The sequence below is a fragment of the Ptiloglossa arizonensis genome, unplaced genomic scaffold (assembly GCF_051014685.1).
Source record: "Ptiloglossa arizonensis isolate GNS036 unplaced genomic scaffold, iyPtiAriz1_principal scaffold0341, whole genome shotgun sequence".
Classification (NCBI taxonomy): Eukaryota; Metazoa; Arthropoda; class Insecta; order Hymenoptera; family Colletidae; genus Ptiloglossa; species Ptiloglossa arizonensis.
In genome coordinates, this window is record NW_027478711.1 from 326,980 (window position 1) to 350,916 (window position 23,937).

A 23,937-nucleotide genomic window follows, 5' to 3' on the forward strand; every position below is an offset into this window, starting at 1 on the left:
CTCTAGGCCATTCTGTTTAAGCGCTTGGAGTAGCAGAAGTACGAAAAATTTGTTGCCTTCTCAACCATTTCTTAGATTCAAACTCCCGTATCTCGCGAACCAATTGACCAAGCCCAAAAATTCCTGTTGCGTCTGAAAGTAGAAACGCGCCCGATCAGAACGGTATTTGTATTTTTTCCCTAGGACATTCTGGATAAGCGTTTTGAGCAGCAGAATGGGGAATAATTTGTTGTCTGCTCAACCATTTCTTAGCTTCAAACTCCCATATCTCGCAAATGGATTGCCCAAACCCAAAAATTCCTGTTGCGTGTGAAAGTTGAAACTCGCCCAATTACAACGGTTTTTGTATTTTTTCCCTAGTACATTCTGGTTAAGCGTTTGGAGCAGCAGAAGTGCGCAAAAGTTCTTGTCTCCTCAACCATTTCTTAGCCTCAAGCTCCTGTATCTCGCGAACGGATTGACCAAACCCAAAAATTCCTGTTTCGTCTGAAAGTAGAAACTCGCCCGATTACAAAGGTGTGTGTATTTTTTCCCTAGGCCATTCTGTTTAAGCGTTTGACTAGCAGAATTGCGATAAATTTGTTGCCTTCTCAACCATTTCTTAGATTCAAACTCCCATATCTCGCGAACGGATTGACCAAACCCAAAAATTCCTGTTCCGTCTGAAAGTAGAATCTCGCCCGATTACAAGGGTATGTGTATTTTTTCCTAGTCCATTCCGTTTAAGCGTTTGGAGCAGCAGAAGTGCGAAAAAACTGTTACTTTTTCAACCATTTCTTAGCTTCAAACACCCATATCTCGCGAACGGTTTGACCGAACCCAAAAATTCCTGTTGCGTCTGAAAGTAGAAACTCGCCCGATCGCAACGGTATTTGTATTTTTTCCCTAGGACATTCTGGTTAAGCGTTTGGAGCAGCAGAATTGCGCAAAAGTTGTTGTCTTCTCAACCATTTCTTAGCTTCAACCTCCCGTATCTCGCGAACGAATTGACCAAACCCAAAAATTCTTGTTTCGTCTAAAAGTAGAAACTCGCCCGATTACAAAGGTATGTGTATTTTTTCCCTAGGCCAGTCTGTTTAAGCGTTTGGAGCAGCAGAATTGCGAAAAATTTGTTGCCTTCTCAACCAGTTCTTAGCTTCAAACTCCCATATCTCGCGAACGGATTGACCAAACCCAAAAATTCCTCCTGCATCTGAATGTAGATACTCGCCAGATTACAACGGTAGCTGTATTTTTTCTCTAGGCCATTCTGTTTAAGCGCTTGGAGTAGCAGAAGTACGAAAAATTTGTTGCCTTCTCAACCATTTCTTAGATTCAAACTCCCATATCTCGCGAACGGATTGACCAAACCCAAAAATTCCTGTTGCGTCTGAAAGTAGATACTCGCCCGATTACAAAGGTATGTGTATTTTTTCCCTAGGCCATTCTGTTTAAGCGTTTGGGAAGCAGAATTGCGGAAAATTTGTCGCCTTCTCAACTATTTCTTAGCTTCAAACTCCCATATCTCGCGAACGGATTGACCAAGCCCAAAAGTTCCTCATGCATCTGAAAGTAGATACTCGCCCGATTACAACGGCATGTGAATTTTTTTTCTAGGCCATTCTGGTTAAGCGTTTGGAGCAGCAGAATTGCGAAAAATGTGTTGCCTTCTCAACCATTTCTTAGATTCAAACTCCCATATCTCGCGAACGGATTGACCAAACCCAAAAATTCCTGTTCCGTCTGAAAGTAGAAACTCGCCCGATTACAAGGGTATGTGTATTTTTCCCTAGTCCATTCCGTTTAAGCGTTTGGAGCAGCAGAAGTGCGAAAAAACTGTTGCCTTTTCAACCATTTCTTAGCTTCAAACTCCCGTATCTCGCGAACGGTTTGACCGAACCCAAAAATTCCTGTTGCGTCTGAAAGTAGAAACTCGCCCGATCACAACAGCATTTGTATTTTTTCCCTAGGACATACTGGTTAAGCGTTTGGAGCAGCAGAATTGCGCAAAAGTTGTTGTCTTCTCAACCATTTCTTAGCTTCAACCTCCCGTATCTCGCGAACGGTCTGACCAAACCCAAAAATTCCTTCTGCGTCTGAAAGTAGAAACTCGCCCTATTACAAAGGTATGTGTATTTTTTCCCTAGGCCATGCAGGTTAAGCATTTGGAGCAGCAGACGTGCGAAAAATTTGTTGCCTTCTCAACCATTTCTTAGCGTCAAACTCCCATATCTCCCGAACGGATTGACCAAACCCAAAAATTCTGCTGCGTCTGAAAGTAGCTACTCGCCCGATTACAACGGCATGTGTATTTTTTGCCTAGGACATTCTGGATAAGCGTTTTGAGCAGCAGAAGTGCGCAAAAGTTGTTGTCTCCTCAACCATTTCTTAGCCTCAAGCTCCTGTATCTCGCGAACGGATTGACCAAACCCAAAAATTCCTGCTGCGTCTGAAAGTAGCAACCCGCCCAATTACAACGGTTTTTGTATTTTTTCCCTTGGCCATTCTGGTTAAGCGTGTGGAGCAGCAGAATTGCAAAAAATTTGTTGCGTTATCAACGATTTCTTAGCTTCAAACTCCCATATCTCGCGAACGGATTGACCAAGCCCAAAAATTCCTCTTGCATCTGAAAGTAGATACTCGCCCGATTACAACGGCATGTGAATTTTTTTATAGGCCATTCTGGTTAAGCGTTTGGAGCAGCAGAATTGCGAAAAATGTGTTGCCTTCTCAACCATTTCTTAGCTTCAAACTCCCATATCTCGCGAACGGATTGACCAAACCCAAAAATTCCTGTTGCGTCTGAAAGTAGAAACTCGCCCGATTACAAAGGTATGTGTATTTTTTCCCTAGGCCATTCTGTTTAAGCGTTTGGGAAGCAGAATTGCGGAAAATTTGTCGCCTTCTCAACCGCTTCATAGCTTCAAACTCCCATATCCCGCGAAAGGATTGACCAAACACAAAAATTCCTAATGCATTTGAAAGTAGAAAGTCGCCCGATTACAAAGGTATGTGTATTTTTTCCCTAGGCCATTCTGGTTAAGCATTTGGAGCAGCAGACATGCGAAAAATTTGTTGCCTTCTCAACCATTTCTTAGCTTCAAACTCCCATATCTCGCGAACGGTTTGTCCAAACGCAAAAATTCCTGCTGCGTCTGAAAGTAGCAACTCGCCCGATTACAGCGGTGTGTGTATTTCTTCCCTAGGCCATTCTGGTTGAGCGTTTGGAGCAGCAGAATTGCGCAAAAGTTGTTGTCGTCTCAACCATTTCTTAGCTTCAAGCTCCCGTATCTCGCGAACGAATTGACCAAACCAAAAATTCCTCCTGCATCTGAATGTATATACTCGCCCGATTACAAAGGTATGTGTATTTTTTCCCTAGGCCATTCTGGTTAAGAATATGGAGCAGCAGAAGTGCGAAAAATTTGTTGCCTTCTCAACCATTTCTTGGCTTCAAACCCCATATCTCGCGTACGGATTGTCCAAACCCAAAAATTCCTGTTGCGTATGAAAGTAGAAACTCGACCAATTACAACGGTTTTTGTATTTTTTCCCTTGGCCATTCTGGTTAAGCGTGTGGAGCAGCAGAATTGCAAAAAATTTGTTGCGTTATCAACCATTTCTTAGCTTCAAACTCCCATATCTCGCGAACTGATTGACCAAACCCAAAAATTCCTGTTGCGTCTGAAAGTAGAAACTCGCCCGATTACAAAGGTATGTGTATTTTTTCCCTAGGCCATTCTGTTTAAGCGTTTGGGAAGCAGAATTGCGGAAAATTTGTCGCCTTCTCAACTATTTCTTAGCTTCAAACTCCCATATCTCGCGAACTGATTGACCAAACCCAAAAATTCCTGTTGCGTCTGAAAGTAGAAACTCGCCCGATTACAAAGGTATGTGTATTTTTTCCCTAGGCCATTCTGTTTAAGCGTTTGGGAAGCAGAATTACGGAAAATTTGTCGCCTTCTCAACTATTTCTTAGCTTCAAACTCCCGTACCTCGCGAACGGTTTGACCAAACCCAAAAATTCCTTCTGCGTCTGAAAGTAGTAACTCGCCCTATTAAATAGGTATGTGTATTTTTCCTTAGTCCATTCCGTTTAAGCGTTTGGAGCAGCAGAAGTGCGAAAAAACTGTTGCCTTTTCAACCATTTCTTAGCTTCAAACTCCCATATCTCGCGAACGGTTTGACCGAACCCAAAAATTCCTGTTGCGTCTGAAAGTAGAAACTCGCCCGATCACAACGGTATTTGTATTTTTTCCCTAGGACATTCTGGTTAAGCGTTTGGAGCAGCAGAATTGCGAAAAATTTGTTGCCTTCTCAACCATTTCTTAGATTCAAACTCCCATATCTCGCGAACGGATTGACCAAACCCAAAAATTCCTGTTCCGTCTGAAAGTAGAAACTCGTCCGATTACAGCGGTATGTGTATTTTTTCCCTAGGACATTCTGGTTAAGCGTTTGGAGCAGCAGAATTGCGAAAAATTTGTCGCCTTCTCAACCATTTCTTAGCTTCAAACTGCCGCATCTGGCGAACGGTTCGACCAAACCCAAAAATTCCTGCTGCGTCTGAAAGTAGAAACTCGTCCGATTACAGCGGTATGTGTATTTTTTCCCTAGGACATTCTGGTTAAGCGTTTGGAGCAGCAGAATGGGGAATAATTTGTTGTCTGCTCAACCATTTCTAAGTTTCAAACTCCCATATCTCGCAAATGGAATGTCCAAACCCAAAAATTCCTCCTGCATCTGAATGTATATACTCACCCAATTACAACGGTAGCTGTATTTTCTCTCTAGGCCATTCTGGTTAAGCGTTTGGAGCAGCAGAAGTGCGAAAAATTTGTTGCCTTCTCAACCATTTCTTCGCTTCAAACCCCATATCTCGCGAACGGATTGACCAAACCCAAAAATTCCTCCTGCATCTGAAGGTAGGTACTCGCCCGATTACAACGTTAGCTGTATTTTTTCTCCAGGCAAATCTGGTTAAGCGTTTGGAGCAGCAGAATTGCGCAAAATTTTTTCTCTTCTCAACCATTCCTTAGCTTCAAGATCCCGCATCTCGCGAACGAATTGACCAAACCCAAAAATTCCTGTTGCGTCTGAAAGTAGAAACTCGCCCGATTACAAAGGTATGTGTATTTTTACCGTAGGCCATTCTGTTTAAGCGTTTGGACCCGCCGAAGTGCGAAAAATATGTCGCCTTCTCAACCATTTCTTAGCTTCAAACTCCCGTATCTCGCGAACGGTTTGACCAAACCCAAAAATTCCCGCTGCATCTGAAAGTAGAAACTCGCCCTATTACAACGGTATGTGTATTTTTCCCTAGGCCATTCTGGTGGAGCGTTTGGAGTAGCAGAAGTGCGAAAAAGTTGTTGTCTGCTCAACCATTTCTTAGTTTCAAACTCCCATATCACGCGAACGGTTTGACCAAACCCAAAAATTCCTGCTGCGTCTGAAAGTAGCAACTCGCCCGATTACAGCGGTGTGTGTATTTCTTCCCTAGGCCATTCTGGTTGAGCGTTTGGAGCAGCAGAATTGCGCAAAAGTTGTTGTCGTCTCAACCATTTCTTAGCTTCAAGCTCCCGTATCTCACGAACGAATTGACCAAACCCAAAAATTCCTGTTGCGCCTGAAAGTAGAAACTCGCCCGCTTACAAAGGTATGTGTATTTTTTCCCTAGGACATTCTGGTTAAGCGTTTGGAGCAGCAGAAGTTCGCAAAAGTTGTTGTCTTCTCAACCACTTCTTAGCCTCAAGCTCCTGTATCTCGCGAACGGATTGACCAACCCCAAAAATTCCTGCTGCGTCTGAAAGCAGAAACTCGCCCGATTACAGCGGTGTGTATATTTCTTCCCTAGGCCATTCTGGTTTAGCGTTTGGAGCAGCAGAAGTGCGCAAAAGTTGTTGTCTTCTCAACCATTTCTTAGCTTCAAGCTCCCGTATCTCGCGAACGAATTGACCAAACCCAAAAATTCCTGTTGCGTCTGAAAGTAGAAACTCGCCCGATTACAAAGGTATGTGTATTTTTTCCCTAGGCCATTCTGTTTAAGCGTTCGGAGCAGCAGAAGTGCGTAAAATTTGTCGCCTTCTCAACCATTTCTTAGCTTCAAACTCCCGTACCTCGCGAACGGTTTGACCAAACCCAAAAATTCGTTCTGCGTCTGAAAGTAGAAACTCGCCCGATTACAAAGGTATGTGTATTTCTTCCCTAGGCCACTCTGGTTGAGCGTTTGGAGCAGCAGAATTGCGCAAAAGTTGTTGTCTTCTCAAGCATTTCTTAGATTCAAGCTCCCGTATCTCGCGAGCGGTTTGACCAAACCCAAAAATTCCTTCTGCGTCTGAAAGTAGAAACTCGCCCGATTACAACGGTATGTGTATTTTTTTCTAGGCCACTCTGGTTAAGCGTTTAGAGCAGCAGAACTGCGAAAAATGTGTTGCCTTCTCAACCACTTCTTAGCTTCAAACTCCCATATCTCGCGAACGGATTGACCGAACCTAAATATTCCTGTTGCCTCTGAAAGTAGAAACTCGCCCGATTACAACGGTATGTGTATTTTCTCCCTAGGACATTCAGGTTAAGCGTTTGGAGAAGCAGAATGGGGAATAAATTGTTGTCCGCTCAACCATTTCTTAGCTTCAAACTCCCATATCTCGCAAACGGATTGTCCAAACCCAAAAATTCCTGTTGCGTATGAAAGTAGAAACTCGCCCAATTACAACGGTTTTTGTATTTTTTCCCTAGGACATTCTGGTTAAGCGTTTGGAGCAGCAGAATTTCGCAAAATTTGTTGCCTTCTCAACCATTTCTTAGCTTCAAACTCCCATATCTCCCGAACGGATTGACCAAACCCAAAAATTCTGCTGCGTCTGAAAGTAGCAACTCGCCCGATTACAAAGGTATGTGTATTTTTTGCCTAGGACATTCTGGTTACGCGTTTGGAGCGGCAGAAGTGCGCAAACGTTGTTGTCTTCTCAACCATTTCTTAGCTTCAAACTCCCATATCTCGCGAACGGTTTGTCCAAACGCAAAAATTCCTGTTGCGTCTGAAAGTAGAAACTCGCCCGATTACAAAGGTATGTGTATTTTTACCCTAGGCCATTCTGTTTAAGCGTTTGGAGCAGTAGAATTGCGAAAAATTTGTCGCCTTCTCAACCATTTCTTAGCTTCAAACTCCCATATCTCGCGAACGGTTTGTCCAAACGCAAAAATTCCTGCTGCGTCTGAAAGTAGAAACTCGCCCGATTACAGCGGTGTGTGTATTTCTTCCCTAGGCCATTCTGGTTAAGCATTTGGAGCAGCAGATTTGCGAAAAATTTGTTATCATTTCAACCATTTCTTAGATTCAAGCTCCCGTATCTCGCGCACGGTTTGACCAAACCCAAAAATTCCTGTTGCGTCTGAAAGTAGAAACTCGCCCGATTACAAAGGTATGTGTATTTTTTCCCTAGGCCATTCTGTTTAAGCGTTTGGAGAAGCAGAATTGCGAAAAATTTGTTGCCTTCTCAACCTTTTCTTAGCTTCAAACTCCCATATCTCCCGAACGGATTGACCAAACCCAAAAATTCTGCTGCGTCTGAAAGAAGCTACTCGCCCGATTACAACGGTATGTGTATTTTTTGACTAGGACATTCTGGTTACGCGTTTGGAGCAGCAGAAGTGCGCAAACGTTGTTGTCTTCTCAACCATTTCTTAGCTTCAAACTCCCATATCTCGCGAACGGTTTGTCCAAACGCAAAAATTCCTGCAGCGTCTGAAAGTAGCAACTCGCCCGATTACAGCGGTGTGTGTATTTCTTCCCTAGGCCATTCTGGTTGAGCGTTTGGAGCAGCAGAATTGCGCAAAAGTTGTTGTCGTCTCAACCATTTCTTAGCTTCAAGCTCCCGTATCTCACGAACGAATTGACCAAACCCAAAAATTCCTGTTGCGCCTGAAAGTAGAAACTCGCCCGCTTACAAAGGTATGTGTATTTTTTCCCTAGGACATTCTGGTTAAGCGTTTGGAGCAGCAGAAGTTCGCAAAAGTTGTTGTCTTCTCAACCACTTCTTAGCCTCAAGCTCCTGTATCTCGCGAACGGATTGACCAACCCCAAAAATTCCTGCTGCGTCTGAAAGCAGAAACTCGCCCGATTACAGCGGTGTGTATATTTCTTCCCTAGGCCATTCTGGTTTAGCGTGTGGAGCAGCAGAAGTGCGCAAAAGTTGTTGTCTTCTCAACCATTTCTTAGCTTCAAGCTCCCGTATCTCGCGAACGAATTGACCAAACCCAAAAATTCCTGTTGCGTCTGAAAGTAGAAACTCGCCCGATTACAAAGGTATGTGTATTTTTTCCCTAGGCCATTCTGTTTAAGCGTTCGGAGCAGCAGAAGTGCGTAAAATTTGTCGCCTTCTCAACCATTTCTTAGTTTCAAACTCCCGTACCTCGCGAACGGTTTGACCAAACCCAAAAATTCGTTCTGCGTCTGAAAGTAGAAACTCGCCCGATTACAAAGGTATGTGTATTTCTTCCCTAGGCCACTCTGGTTGAGCGTTTGGAGCAGCAGAATTGCGCAAAAGTTGTTGTCTTCTCAAGCATTTCTTAGATTCAAGCTCCCGTATCTCGCGAGCGGTTTGACCAAACCCAAAAATTCCTTCTGCGTCTGAAAGTAGAAACTCGCCCGATTACAACGGTATGTGTATTTTTTTCTAGGCCACTCTGGTTAAGCGTTTAGAGCAGCAGAACTGCGAAAAATGTGTTGCCTTCTCAACCACTTCTTAGCTTCAAACTACCATATCTCGCGAACGGATTGACCGAACCTAAATATTCCTGTTGCCTCTGAAAGTAGAAACTCGCCCGATTACAACGGTATGTGTATTTTCTCCCTAGGACATTCAGGTTAAGCGTTTGGAGCAGCAGAATGGGGAATAAATTGTTGTCCGCTCAACCATTTCTTAGCTTCAAACTCCCATATCTCGCAAACGGATTGTCCAAACCCAAAAATTCCTGTTGCGTATGAAAGTAGAAACTCGTCCAATTACAACGGTTTTTGTATTTTTTCCCTAGGACATTCTGGTTAAGCGTTTGGAGCAGCAGAATTTCGCAAAATTTGTTGCCTTCTCAACCATTTCTTAGCTTCAAACTCCCATATCTCCCGAACGGATTGACCAAACCCAAAAATTCTGCTGCGTCTGAAAGTAGCAACTCGCCCGATTACAAAGGTATGTGTATTTTTTGCCTAGGACATTCTGGTTACGCGTTTGGAGCAGCAGAAGTGCGCAAACGTTGTTGTCTTCTCAACCATTTCTTAGCTTCAAACTCCCATATCTCGCGAACGGTTTGTCCAAACGCAAAAATTCCTGTTGCGTCTGAAAGTAGAAACTCGCCCGATTACAAAGGTATGTGTATTTTTTCCCTAGGCCATTCTGGTTAAGAATATGGAGCAGCAGAAGCGCGAAAAATTTGTTGCCTTCTGAACCTTTTCTTAACTTCAAACACCCATATCTCGCGAACCGATTGACCATACCCAAAAATTACTGCTGCGTCTGAAAGTAGAAACTCGACCCATTACAACGGTATGTGTATTTTCTCCCTAGGACATTCAGATTAAGCATTTGGAGCAGCAGAATGGGGAATAATTGGTTGTCCGCTCAACCATTTCTTAGCTTCAAACTCCCATATCTCGCAAACGGATTGTCCAAATCCAAAAATTCCTGTTGCGTATGAAAGTAGAAACTCGCCCGATTAAAACGGTATGTGTATTTTTTCCATAGGCCATTCTGGTTAAGCGTGTGGAGCAGCAGAATTGCGAAAAATTTGTTGCCTTCTCAACCATTTCTTAGCTTCAAACTCCCATATCTCGCGAACGGATTGACCAAACCCAAAAATTCGTCTTGCATCTGAAAGTAGATACTCCCCCGATTACAACGGCATGTGAATCTTTTTTCTACGCCATTCTGGTTAAGCGTTTGGAGCAGCAGAACTGCGAAAAATGTGTTGCCTTCTCAACCATTTCTTAGCTTCAAACTCCCATATCTCGCGAACGGATTGACCAAACCCAAAAATTCCTGTTGCGTCTGAAAGTAGAAACTCGCCCGATTACAAAGGCATGTGTATTTTTTCCCTAGGCCATTCTGTTTAAGCGTTTGGAGCAGCAGAATTGCGAAAAATTTGTCGCCTTCTCAACCATTTCTTAGCTTCAAACTCCCGCACCTCGCGAACGGTTTGACCAAACCCAAAAATTCCTGTTGCATGTGAAAGTAGATACTCGCCCGATTACAACGGCATGTGTATTTTTCCCCTAGGCCTTTCTGTTTAAGCGTTTGGAGCAGCAGAAGTGCGAAAAATTTGTCGCCTTCTCAACCATTTCTTAGCTTCAAACTCCCATATCTCGCGTACGGTTTGACCAAACCCAAAAATTCCTGCTGCGTCTGAAGGTAGAAACTCGCCCGATTAAAACGGTATGTGTATTTTTTCCCTAGGCCATTCTGGTTAAGCGTGTGGAGCAGCAGAATTGCGAAAAATTTGTTGCCTTATCAACCATTTGTTAGCTTCAAACTCCCATATCTCGCGAACGGATTGACCAAGCCCAAAAATTCGTCTTGCATCTGAAAGTAGATACTCGCCCGATTACAACGGCATGTGAATCTTTTTTCTAGGCCATTCTGGTTAAGCGTTTGGAGCAGCAGAACTGCGAAAAATGTGTTGCCTTCTCAACCATTTCTTAGCTTCAAACTCCCATATCTCGCGAACGGATTGACCAAACCCAAAAATTCCTGTTGCGTCTGAAAGTAGAAACTCGCCCGATTACAAAGGTATGTGTATTTTTTCCCTAGGCCATTCTGTTTAAGCGTTTGGAGCAGCAGAATTCCGAAAAATGTGTTGCCTTCTCAACCATTTCTTAGCTTCAAACTCCCATATCTCGCGAACGGTTTGACCAAACCCAAAAATTCCTGCTGCGTCTGAAGGTAGAAACTCGCCCGATTAAAACGGTATGTGTATTTTTTCCCTAGGACATTCTGGTTAAGCGTGTGGAGCAGCAGAATTGCGAAAAATTTGTTACCCTCTCAACCATTTCTTAGATTCAAACTCCCATATCTCGCGAACAGATTGACCAAACCCAAAAATTCCTACTGCAGCTGAAAGCACAAACTCGCTCGATAACACCGGTGTGTGTATTTTTTCCGCAGGCCATTCTGGTCAAGCATTTGGAGCAGCAGAAGTGCGAAAAATTTGTTGACGTATAACGTATAACGTATAATGTATAAAGGATAACGTATAACGCATAACGTATAACGTATAACGTATAACGTATAATGTATAAAGGATAACGTATAACGCATAACGTATAACGTATAAGGTATAACGTATAATGTATAAAGAATAACGTATAACGCATAACGTATAACGTATAACGTATAACGTATAACGTATAACGTATAACGTATAACGTATAACGTATAACGTATAACGTATAACGTATAACGTATAACGTATAACGTATAACGTATAACGTATAACGTATAACGTATAACGTATAACGTATAACGTATAACGTATAACGTATAACGTATAACGTATAACGTATAACGTATAACGTATAACGTATAACGTATAAGGTATAACGTATAACGTATAACGTATAACGTATAACGTATAACGTATAACGTATAACGTATAACGTATAACGTATAACGTATAACGTATAACGTATAACGTATAACGTATAACGTATAACGTATAACGTATAACGTATAACGTATAACGAATAACGTAAAACGTATAACGCATAACGTATATCGTATACCGTATAACGTATAACGTATAACTTATGGCGTATAACGTATAACGTATAACGTAGAACGTATAACGTATAACGTATATCGTAAATCGTGTAACGTATAACGTATAACGTATAACGTATAACGTAAAACGTATAACGTATAACGTATAACGTATAACGTATAACGTATAACGTATAACGTATAAAGAATAACGTATAACGTATAACGTATAAAGAATAACGTATAACGTATAACGTATAACGAATAACGTAAAACGTATAACGTATAACGTATAACGTATAACGTATAACGTATAACGTATATCGTATAACATATAACGCATAACGTATATCGTATACCGTATAACGTATAACGTATAACGTATAACGTATAACGTATAACGCCTAACGAATAACGTATAACGTATAACCTATGACGTATAACGTATAACGTATAACGTATAATGTATATCGTATAACGTATAACGTATAACGTATTACGTATAACGTATAACGTATAACGTATAACGTATAACGTATAACGTATTACGAATAACGTAAAACGCATAACGTATATCGTATACCGTATAACGTATAACGTATAACGTATAACGTATAACGTATAACATATAACGCATAACGTATATCGTATACCGTATAACGTATAACGTATAACGTATAACGTATAACGTATAACGTATAACGTATAACGCATAACGAATAACGTATAACGTATAACCTATGACGTATAACGTATAACGTATAACGTATAACATATAACGCATATCGTATATCCTATACCGTATAACGTATAACGCATAACGTATAACGTATAACGTATAACGTACAACGCCTAACGAATAACGTATAACGTATAACCTATGACGTATAACGTATAACGTATAACGTATCACGTATACCGTATAACGTATAACGTATAACGTATTACGTATAACGTATTACGTATAACGTATAACGTATAACGTATAACGTATAACGTATAACGTATCACGAATAACGTAAAACGCATAACGTATATCGTATACCGTATAACGTATAACGTATAACGTATAACGCATAACGAATAACGTATAACGTTTAACCTATGACGTATAACGTATAACGCATAACTTATATCGTATACCATATAACGTATAACGTATAACGTATAACGTATAACGTATAACGTATAACGTATAACGCCTAACGAATATCGTATAACGTATAACCTATGACGTATAACGTATAACGTATAACGTATCACGTATATCGTATAACGTATAACGTATAACGCATAACGAATAACGTATAACGTATAACCTATGACGTATAACGTATAACGCATAACGTATATCGTATACCATATAACGTATAACGTATAACGTATAACGTATAACGTATAACGTATAACGTATAACGTATAACGTATAACGTATAACGTATAACGTATAACGTATAACGTATAACGTATTACGTATAACGTATAACGTATAACGTATAACGTATAACGTATAACGTATAACGTATAACGTATAACGTATAACGTATAACGTATAACGTATAACGTATAACGTATAACGTATACCGTATAACGTATAACATATAACGTATAACGTATAACGTATAACGTATAACGTATAAAGTATAACGTATAACGTATAACGTATAACCTATAACGTATAACGTATAACGTATAACGTATAACGTATAACGTATAACGTATAACGTATAACGTATAACGTATAACGTATAACGTATTACGTATAACGTATAACGTATAACGTATAACGTATAACGTATGACGTATAACGTATAACGTAAAACGTATAACGTATAACGTATAACGTATGACGTATAACGTATAGCGTATTACGTATAACGTATAACGTATATCGTAAAACGTATAACGTATAACGTATAACGTATAACGTAAAACGTATAACGCATAACGTATAACGTATCACGTATAACGTATCACGTATAATGTATAACGTATAACGTATAACGTATAACGTATAACGTATAACGTATAACGTATAACGTATAACGTATAACGTATATCGTAAAACGTATAACGCGTAACGTATAACGTGTAACGTATAACGTATAACGTATAACGTAAAACGTATAACGTATAACGTATAACGTATAATGTATTACGAATAACGTGTAACGTATAACGTATAACGTATAACGTATAACGTATAACGTATAACGTATAACGTATATCGTATAACATATAACGCATAACGTATATCGTATACCGTATAACGTATAACGTATAACGTATAACGTATAACGTATAACGCCTAACGAATAACGTATAACGTATAACCTATGACGTATAACGTATAACGTATAACGTATAACGTACAACGTATACCGTATCACGTATAATGTATTACGAATAACGTGTAACGTATAACGTATAACGTATAACGTATAACGTATAACGTATAACGTATATCGTATAACATATAACGCATAACGTATATCGTATAACGCATAACGTATAACGTATACCGTATACCGTATAACGTATAACGTATAACGTATAACGTATAAGGTATAACGTATAACGTATAACGTACAATGTATAACGTATAACGTATAACGTAAAACGTATAACGTATAACGTATAACGTATAACGTATAAAGTATAACGTATAACGTATAACGTATAACGTATAAGGTATAACGTATAACGTATAACGTATAACGTATAACGTATAACGTATAACGTATAACGTATAACGTATAACCTATAGCGTGTAACGTATAACGTATAACGTATAACGTATAACGTATAACGCATAACGTATAACGTATAACGTATAACGTATGAGGTATAACGTATAACGTATAACGTATAACGTATAACGTATAACGTATCACGTATAACGTATCACGTATAACGTATAACGTATAACGTATAACGTATAACGTATATCGTATAACGTATAACGTATATCGTAAAACGTATAACGTGTAACGTATAACGTGTAACGTATAACGTATAACGTATAACGTAAAACGTATAACGTATAACGTATAACGTATAACGTATGACGTACAACGTATACCGTATCACGTATAATGTATTACGAATAACGTGTAACGTATAACGTATAACGTATAGCGTATAACGTATAACGTATAACGTATAACGTATAACGTATAACGTATAACGTATAACGTATAACGTATATCGTATAACGTATAACGTATATCGTAAAACGTATAACGTGTAACGTATAACGTGTAACGTATAACGTATAACGTATAACGTAAAACGTATAACGTATAACGTATAACGTATAACGTATGACGTACAACGTATACCGTATCACGTATAATGTGTTACGAATAACGTGTAACGTATAACGTATAACGTATAACGTATAACGTATAACGTATAACGTATAACGTATAACGAATAACGTAAAACGTATAACGCATGACGTATTATATAACGTATAACGTATAACGTATAAAGTATAACGTATAACGTATAACGTATAACGTATAAACTATGACGTATAACGTATAACGTACAACGTATAACGTATAACGTATAACGTATAACGTAGAACGCATAACGAATGACGTATAACGTATAACCTATGACGTATAACGTATAACGTATAACGTATAACATATAACGCATAACGTATATCGTATACCGTATAACGTATAACGTATAACGTATAACGTATAACGTATAACGTATAACGTATAACGTATAACGCCTAACGAATAACGTATAACGTATAACCTATGACGTATAACGTATAACGTATAACGTATAAGGTATAACGTATAACGTATAACGTATAACGTATTACGTATAACGTATAACGTATAACGTATAACGTATAACGTATAACGTATCACGAATAACGTAAAACGCATAACGTATATCGTATACCGTATAACGTATAACGTATAACGTATAACGCATAACGAATAACGTATAACGTATAACCTATGACGTATAACGTATAACGCATAACGTATATCGTATACCATATAACGTATAACGTATAACGTATAACGTATAACGTATAACGTATAACGTATAACGTATAACGTATATCGTATACCGTATAACGTATAACGTATAACGTATAACGTATAACGTATAACGTATAACGTATAACGAATAACGTAAAACGTATAACGCATAACGTATAACGTATAACGTAAAACGCATAACGTAAAACGTATAACGCATAACGTATATCGTATACCGTATAACGTATAACGTATAACGTATAACGTATAACGTATAACGCCTAACGAATAACGTATAACGTATAACCTATGACGTATAACGTATAACGTATAACGTATAACATATAACGCATAACGTATATCGTATACCGTATAACGTATAACGTATAACGTATAACGTATAACGTATAACGTATAACGCCTAACGAATAACGTATAACGTATAACTTATGACGTATAACGTATAACGTATAACGTATCACGTATATCGTATAACGTATAACGTATAACGTATTACGTATAACGTATAACGTATAACGTATAACGTATAACGTACAACGTATACCGTATCACGTATAACGTATACCGTACAACGAATAACGTATAACGTATAACGTATAACGTATAACGTATAACGTATAACGTATAACGTATAACGTATAACGTATAACATATAACGCATAACGTATATCGTATACCGTATAACGTATAACGCATAACGTATAACGTATAACGTATAACGTATAACGCCTAACGAATAACGTATAACGTATAACCTATGACGTATAACGTATAACGTATAACGTATCACGTATATCGTATAACGTATAACGTATAACGTATTACGTATAACGTATAACGTATAACGTATAACGTATAACGTATGACGTATAACGTATCACGAATAACGTAAAACGCATAACGTATATCGTATACCGTATAACGTATTACGTATAACGTATAACGTATAACGTGTAACGCATAACGAATAACGTATAACGTATAACCTATGACGTATACCGTATAACGTATAACGTATAACGTATAACGAATAACGTAAAACGTATAACGCATAACGTATTATATAACGTATAACGTATAACGTATAACGTAAAACGTATAACGTATAACGTAAAACGTATAACGTATAACGTATAACGTATAACGTATAACGCATAACGAATAACGTATAACGTATACCCTATGACGTATATCGTATAACGTATATCGTATAACGTATAACGTATAACGTATTACGTATAACGTATGATGTGTAACGTATAACGTGTAACGCATAACGAATAACGTATAACGTATAACCTATGACGTATACCGTATAACGTATAACGTATAACGTATAACGAATAACGTAAAACGTATAACGCATAACGTATTATATAACGTATAACGTATAACGTATAACGTAAAACGTATAACGTATAACGTATAACGTATAACGTATAACGTATAACGTATAACGTATATCGTATAACGTATAACGTATAACGTATAACGTTTAACGTATAACGTATAACGTATAACGTATAACGTATAAAGTATAACGTATAACGTATAACGTATAACGTATGACGTATAACGTATAACGAATAACGTATAACGTTTAATGTATAACATATAACGTATAACGTATAACGTTTAAAGTATAACGTATAACGTATAACGTATAACGTATAACGTATAACGTATAACGTATAACGTATAACGTATAACGTATAACGTATAACCTATAACGTATAACGTATAACGTATAACGTATAACGTATAACGTATAACGTATAACGTATGACGTATAACGTATAACGTATAACGTATAACGTATAACGTATAACGTATCACGTATAACGTATAACGTATAACGTATAACGTATAACGTATAACGTATAACGTATAACGTATAACGTATATCGTAAAACGTATAACGTATAACGTATAACGTAAAACGTATAACGTATAACGTATAATGTATAACGTATACCGTATAACGTATAACGTATAACGTATAACGTATAACGTATAACGTATAACGTATCACGAATAACGTAAAACGTATAACGCATAACGTATAACGTATAACGTGTAACGAAGAACGTATAACGAATGACGTAAAACGTATTACGTATTACATATTTCGTATAACGTATAACGTGTATCGTATAACTTATGACGTATAACTTATAACGTATGACGTATAACGTATAACTTGTAACGAAAAACGTATAACGAATAACGTAAAACGTATGACGCATTACATATTACATATAACGTATAACGCAAAACGTATAACGTATAACGTACAACTAATAATGTAAAACGTATAACGCATGACGTATAACGTAAAACGTATAACGTATAACGTACAACGAATAACGTAAAACGTATAACGCATAACGTATAACGTATAACGTACAACGTATACCGTATCACGTATAACGTATACCGTACAACGAATAACGTATAACGTATAACGTATAACGTATAACGTATAACGTATAACCTATAACGTAGAACGTATAACGTACTTATAAAGCATATCGTAAAACGTATAACGTATAACGTATAACGTATACCGTATAACGTATAACGTATTACGTATAACGTATAACGTATAACGTATAACGTATAACGTATAACGTATATCGTATAACGTATAACGCATAACGTATAACGTATAAGCTATAACGTATAACGTATAACGTATAACGTATAACGTAAAACGAATAACGTAAAACGTAAAACGCATAACGTATATCGTATACCGTATAACGTATAACGTATAACGTATAACGTATAACGTATAACGTATAACGTATAACATATAACGCATAACGTATATCGTATACCGTATAACGTATAACGTATAACGTATAACGTATAACGTATAACGTATAACGCCTAACGAATAACGTATAACGTATAACCTATGACGTATAACGTATAACGCATAACGTATATCGTATACCGTATAACGTATAACGTATAACGTATAACGTATAACGTATAACGTATAACATATAACGCATAACGTATATCGTATACCGTATAACGTATAACGTATAACGTATAACGTATAACGTATAACGTATAACGCCTAACGAATAACGTATAACGTATAACCTATGACGTATAACGTATAACGTATAACGTATAACGTATCACGAATAACGTAAAACGCATAACGTATATCGTATACCGTATAACGTATAACGTATAACGTATAACGTATACCGTATAACGTATAACGTATAACGTATAACGTATAACGTATTACGTATAACGTATAACGTATAACGTATAACGTATAACGTATAACGAATAACGTATAACGTAAAACGTATAACGCATAACGTATAACGTATAACGTGTAACGAAGAACGTATAACGAATAACGTATATCGTATATCCTATAACGTATAACGCATAACGTATAACGTATAAGCTATAACGTATAACGTATAACGCATAACGAATAACGTATAACGTATAACCTATGACGTATAACGTATAACGTATAACGTGTAACGTATAACGTGTAGCGTAAAACGTATAACGTATAACGTATAACGTATAACGTATAACGTATAACGTTTATCGTATAACGTATAACGTATAACGTATTACGTATAACATATAACGTATAACGTATAACGTATAACGTATAACGCATCACGAATAACGTAAAACGCATAACGTATATCGTATACCGTATATCGTATAACGTATAACGTATAACGTATAACGTATAACGCATAACGAATAACGTATAACGTATAACCTATGACGTATACCGTATAACGTATAACGTATAACGTATAACGAATAACGTAAAACGTATAACGCATAACGTATTATATAACGTATAAGGTATAACGTATAACGTATAACGTATAACGTATGACGTACAACGTATACCGTATCACGTATAATGTATTACGAATAACGTGTAACGTATAACGTATAACGTATAACGTATAACGTATAACGTATAACGTATAATGTATAACGTATAACGTATAACGTAAAACGTATAACGTATAACGTATAACGTATAACGCATAACGTATAACGTATAACGTATAGCGTATAACGTATAACGTATAACGTATAACGTTTAACGTATAACGTATAACGTATAACGTATAACGTATAACGTATAACGTATAACGTATAACGTATAACGTATAACGTATAACGTATAACGTATAACGTATAACGTATAACGTATAACGTATAACGTATAACGTATAACGTATAACGTATAACGTATAACGTATAACGTATAACGAATAACGTAAAACGTATAACGCATAACGTATAACGTATAACGTAAAACGAATAACGTAAAACGTATAACGCATAACGTATATCGTATACCGTATAACGTATAACGTATAACGTATAACGTATAACGTATAACGTATAACGCCTAACGAATAACGTATAACGTATAACATATGACGTATATCGTATAACGTATATCGTATAACGTATATCGTATAAGGTATTACGTATAACGTATAACGTATAACGTATAACGTATAACGTATAACGTATAACGTATAACGTATAACGTATCACGAATAACGTAAAACGCATAACGTATATCGTACACCGTATAACGTATAGCGTATAACGTATACCGTATCACGTATAATGTATTACGAATAACGTGTAACGTATAACGTGTAACGTATAACGTGTAACGTATAACGTGTAACGTAAAACGTATAACGTATAACGTATAACGTATAACGTATAACGCATAACGAATAACGTATAACGTATAACGTATAACGTGTAACGTATAACGTGTAACGTGTAACGTAAAACGTATAACGTATAACGTATAACGTATAACGTATAACGTATTACGTATAACGTATAACGTATAACGTATAACGTATAACGTATAACGTATATCGTATAACGTATAACGCATAACGTATAACGTATAAGCTATAACGTATAACGTATAACGTATAACGTATAACGTAAAACGAATAACGTAAAACGTAAAACGCATAACGTATATCGTATACCGTATAACGTATAACGTATAACATATAACGTATAACGTATAACGTATAACGTATAACGCATCACGAATAACGTAAAACGCATAACGTATATCGTATACCGTATATCGTATAACGTATAACGTATAACGTATAACGTATTACGTATAACATATAACGTATAACGTATAACGTATAACGTATAACGCATCACGAATAACGTAAAACGCATAACGTATATCGTATACCGTATATCGTATAACGTATAACGTATAACGTATAACGTATAACGCATAACGAATAACGTATAACGTATAACCTATGACGTATACCGTATAACGTATAACGTATAACGTATAACGAATAACGTAAAACGTATAACGCATAACGTATTATATAACGTATAAGGTATAACGTATAACGTATAACGTATAACGTATGACGTACAACGTATACCGTATCACGTATAATGTATTACGAATAACGTGTAACGTATAACGTATAACGTATAACGTATAACGTATAACGTATAACGTATAATGTATAACGTATAACGTATAACGTAAAACGTATAACGTATAACGTATAACGCATAACGTATAACGTATAACGTATAGCGTATAACGTATAACGTATAACGTATAACGTTTAACGTATAACGTATAACGTATAACGTATAACGTATAACGTATAACGTATAACGTATAACGTATAACGTATAACGTATAACGTATAACGTATAACGTATAACGTATAACGTATAACGTATAACGTATAACGTATAACGTATAACGTATAACGTATAACGTATAACGTATAACGAATAACGTAAAACGTATAACGCATAACGTATAACGTATAACGTAAAACGAATAACGTAAAACGTATAACGCATAACGTATATCGTATACCGTATAACGTATAACGTATAACGTATAACGTATAACGTATAACGCCTAACGAATAACGTATAACGTATAACCTATGACGTATATCGTATAACGTATATCGTATAACGTATAACGTATAAGGTATTACGTATAACGTATAACGTATAACGTATAACGTATAACGTATAACGTATAACGTATAACGTATATCGTAAAACGTATAACGTATAACGTATAACGTAAAACGTATAACGTATAACGTATAATGTATAACGTATACCGTATAACGTATAACGTATAACGTATAACGTATAACGTATAACGTATAACGTATCACGAATAACGTAAAACGTATAACGCATAACGTATAACGTATAACGTGTAACGAAGAACGTATAACGAATGACGTAAAACGTATTACGTATTACATATTTCGTATAACGTATAACGTGTATCGTATAACTTATGACGTATAACTTATAACGTATGACGTATAACGTATAACTTGTAACGAAAAACGTATAACGAATAACGTAAAACGTATGACGCATTACATATTACATATAACGTATAACGCAAAACGTATAACGTATAACGTACAACGAATAATGTAAAACGTATAACGCATGACGTATAACGTAAAACGTATAACGTATAACGTACAACGAATAACGTAAAACGTATAACGCATAACGTATAACGTATAACGTACAACGTATACCGTATCACGTATAACGTATACCGTACAACGAATAACGAATAACGTATAACGTATAACGTATAACGTATAACGTATAACGTAGAACGTATAACGTATTTATAACGCATATCGTAAAACGTATAACGTATAACGTATAACGTATACCGTATAACGTATAACGTATTACGTATAACGTATAACGTATAACGTATAACGTATAACGTATAACGTATATCGTATAACGTATAACGCATAACGTATAACGTATAAGCTATAACGTATAACGTATAACGTATAACGTATAACGTAAAACGAATAACGTAAAACGTAAAACGCATAACGTATATCGTATACCGTATAACGTATAACGTATAACGTATAACGTATAACGTATAACGTATAACATATAACGCATAACGTATATCGTATACCGTATAACGTATAACGTATAACGTATAACGTATAACGTATAACGTATAACGCCTAACGAATAACGTATAACGTATAACCTATGACGTATAACGTATAACGCATAACGTATATCGTATACCGTATAACGTATAACGTATAACGTATAACGTATAACGTATAACGCCTAACGAATAACGTATAACGTATAACATATGACGTATATCGTATAACGTATATCGTATAACGTATATCGTATAAGGTATTACGTATAACGTATAACGTATAACGTATAACGTATAACGTATAACGTATAACGTATCACGAATAACGTAAAACGCATAACGTATATCGTACACCGTATAACGTATAGCGTATAACGTATACCGTATCACGTATAATGTATTACGAATAACGTGTAACGTATAACGTGTAACGTATAACGTGTAACGTATAACGTGTAACGTAAAACGTATAACGTATAACGTATAACGTATAACGTATAACGCATAACGAATAACGTATAACGTATAACGTATAACGTGTAACGTATAACGTGTAACGTGTAACGTAAAACGTATAACGTATAACGTATAACGTATAACGTATAACGTATTACGTATAACGTATAACGTATAACGTATAACGTATAACGTATAACGTATATCGTATAACGTATAACGCATAACGTATAACGTATAAGCTATAACGTATAACGTATAACGTATAACGTATAACGTAAAACGAATAACGTAAAACGTAAAACGCATAACGTATATCGTATACCGTATAACGTATAACGTATAACATATAACGTATAACGTATAACGTATAACGTATAACGCATCACGAATAACGTAAAACGCATAACGTATATCGTATACCGTATATCGTATAACGTATAACGTATAACGTATAACGTATTACGTATAACATATAACGTATAACGTATAACGTATAACGTATAACGCATCACGAATAACGTAAAACGCATAACGTATATCGTATACCGTATATCGTATAACGTATAACGTATAACGTATAACGTATAACGCATAACGAATAACGTATAACGTATAACCTATGACGTATACCGTATAACGTATAACGTATAACGTATAACGAATAACGTAAAACGTATAACGCATAACGTATTATATA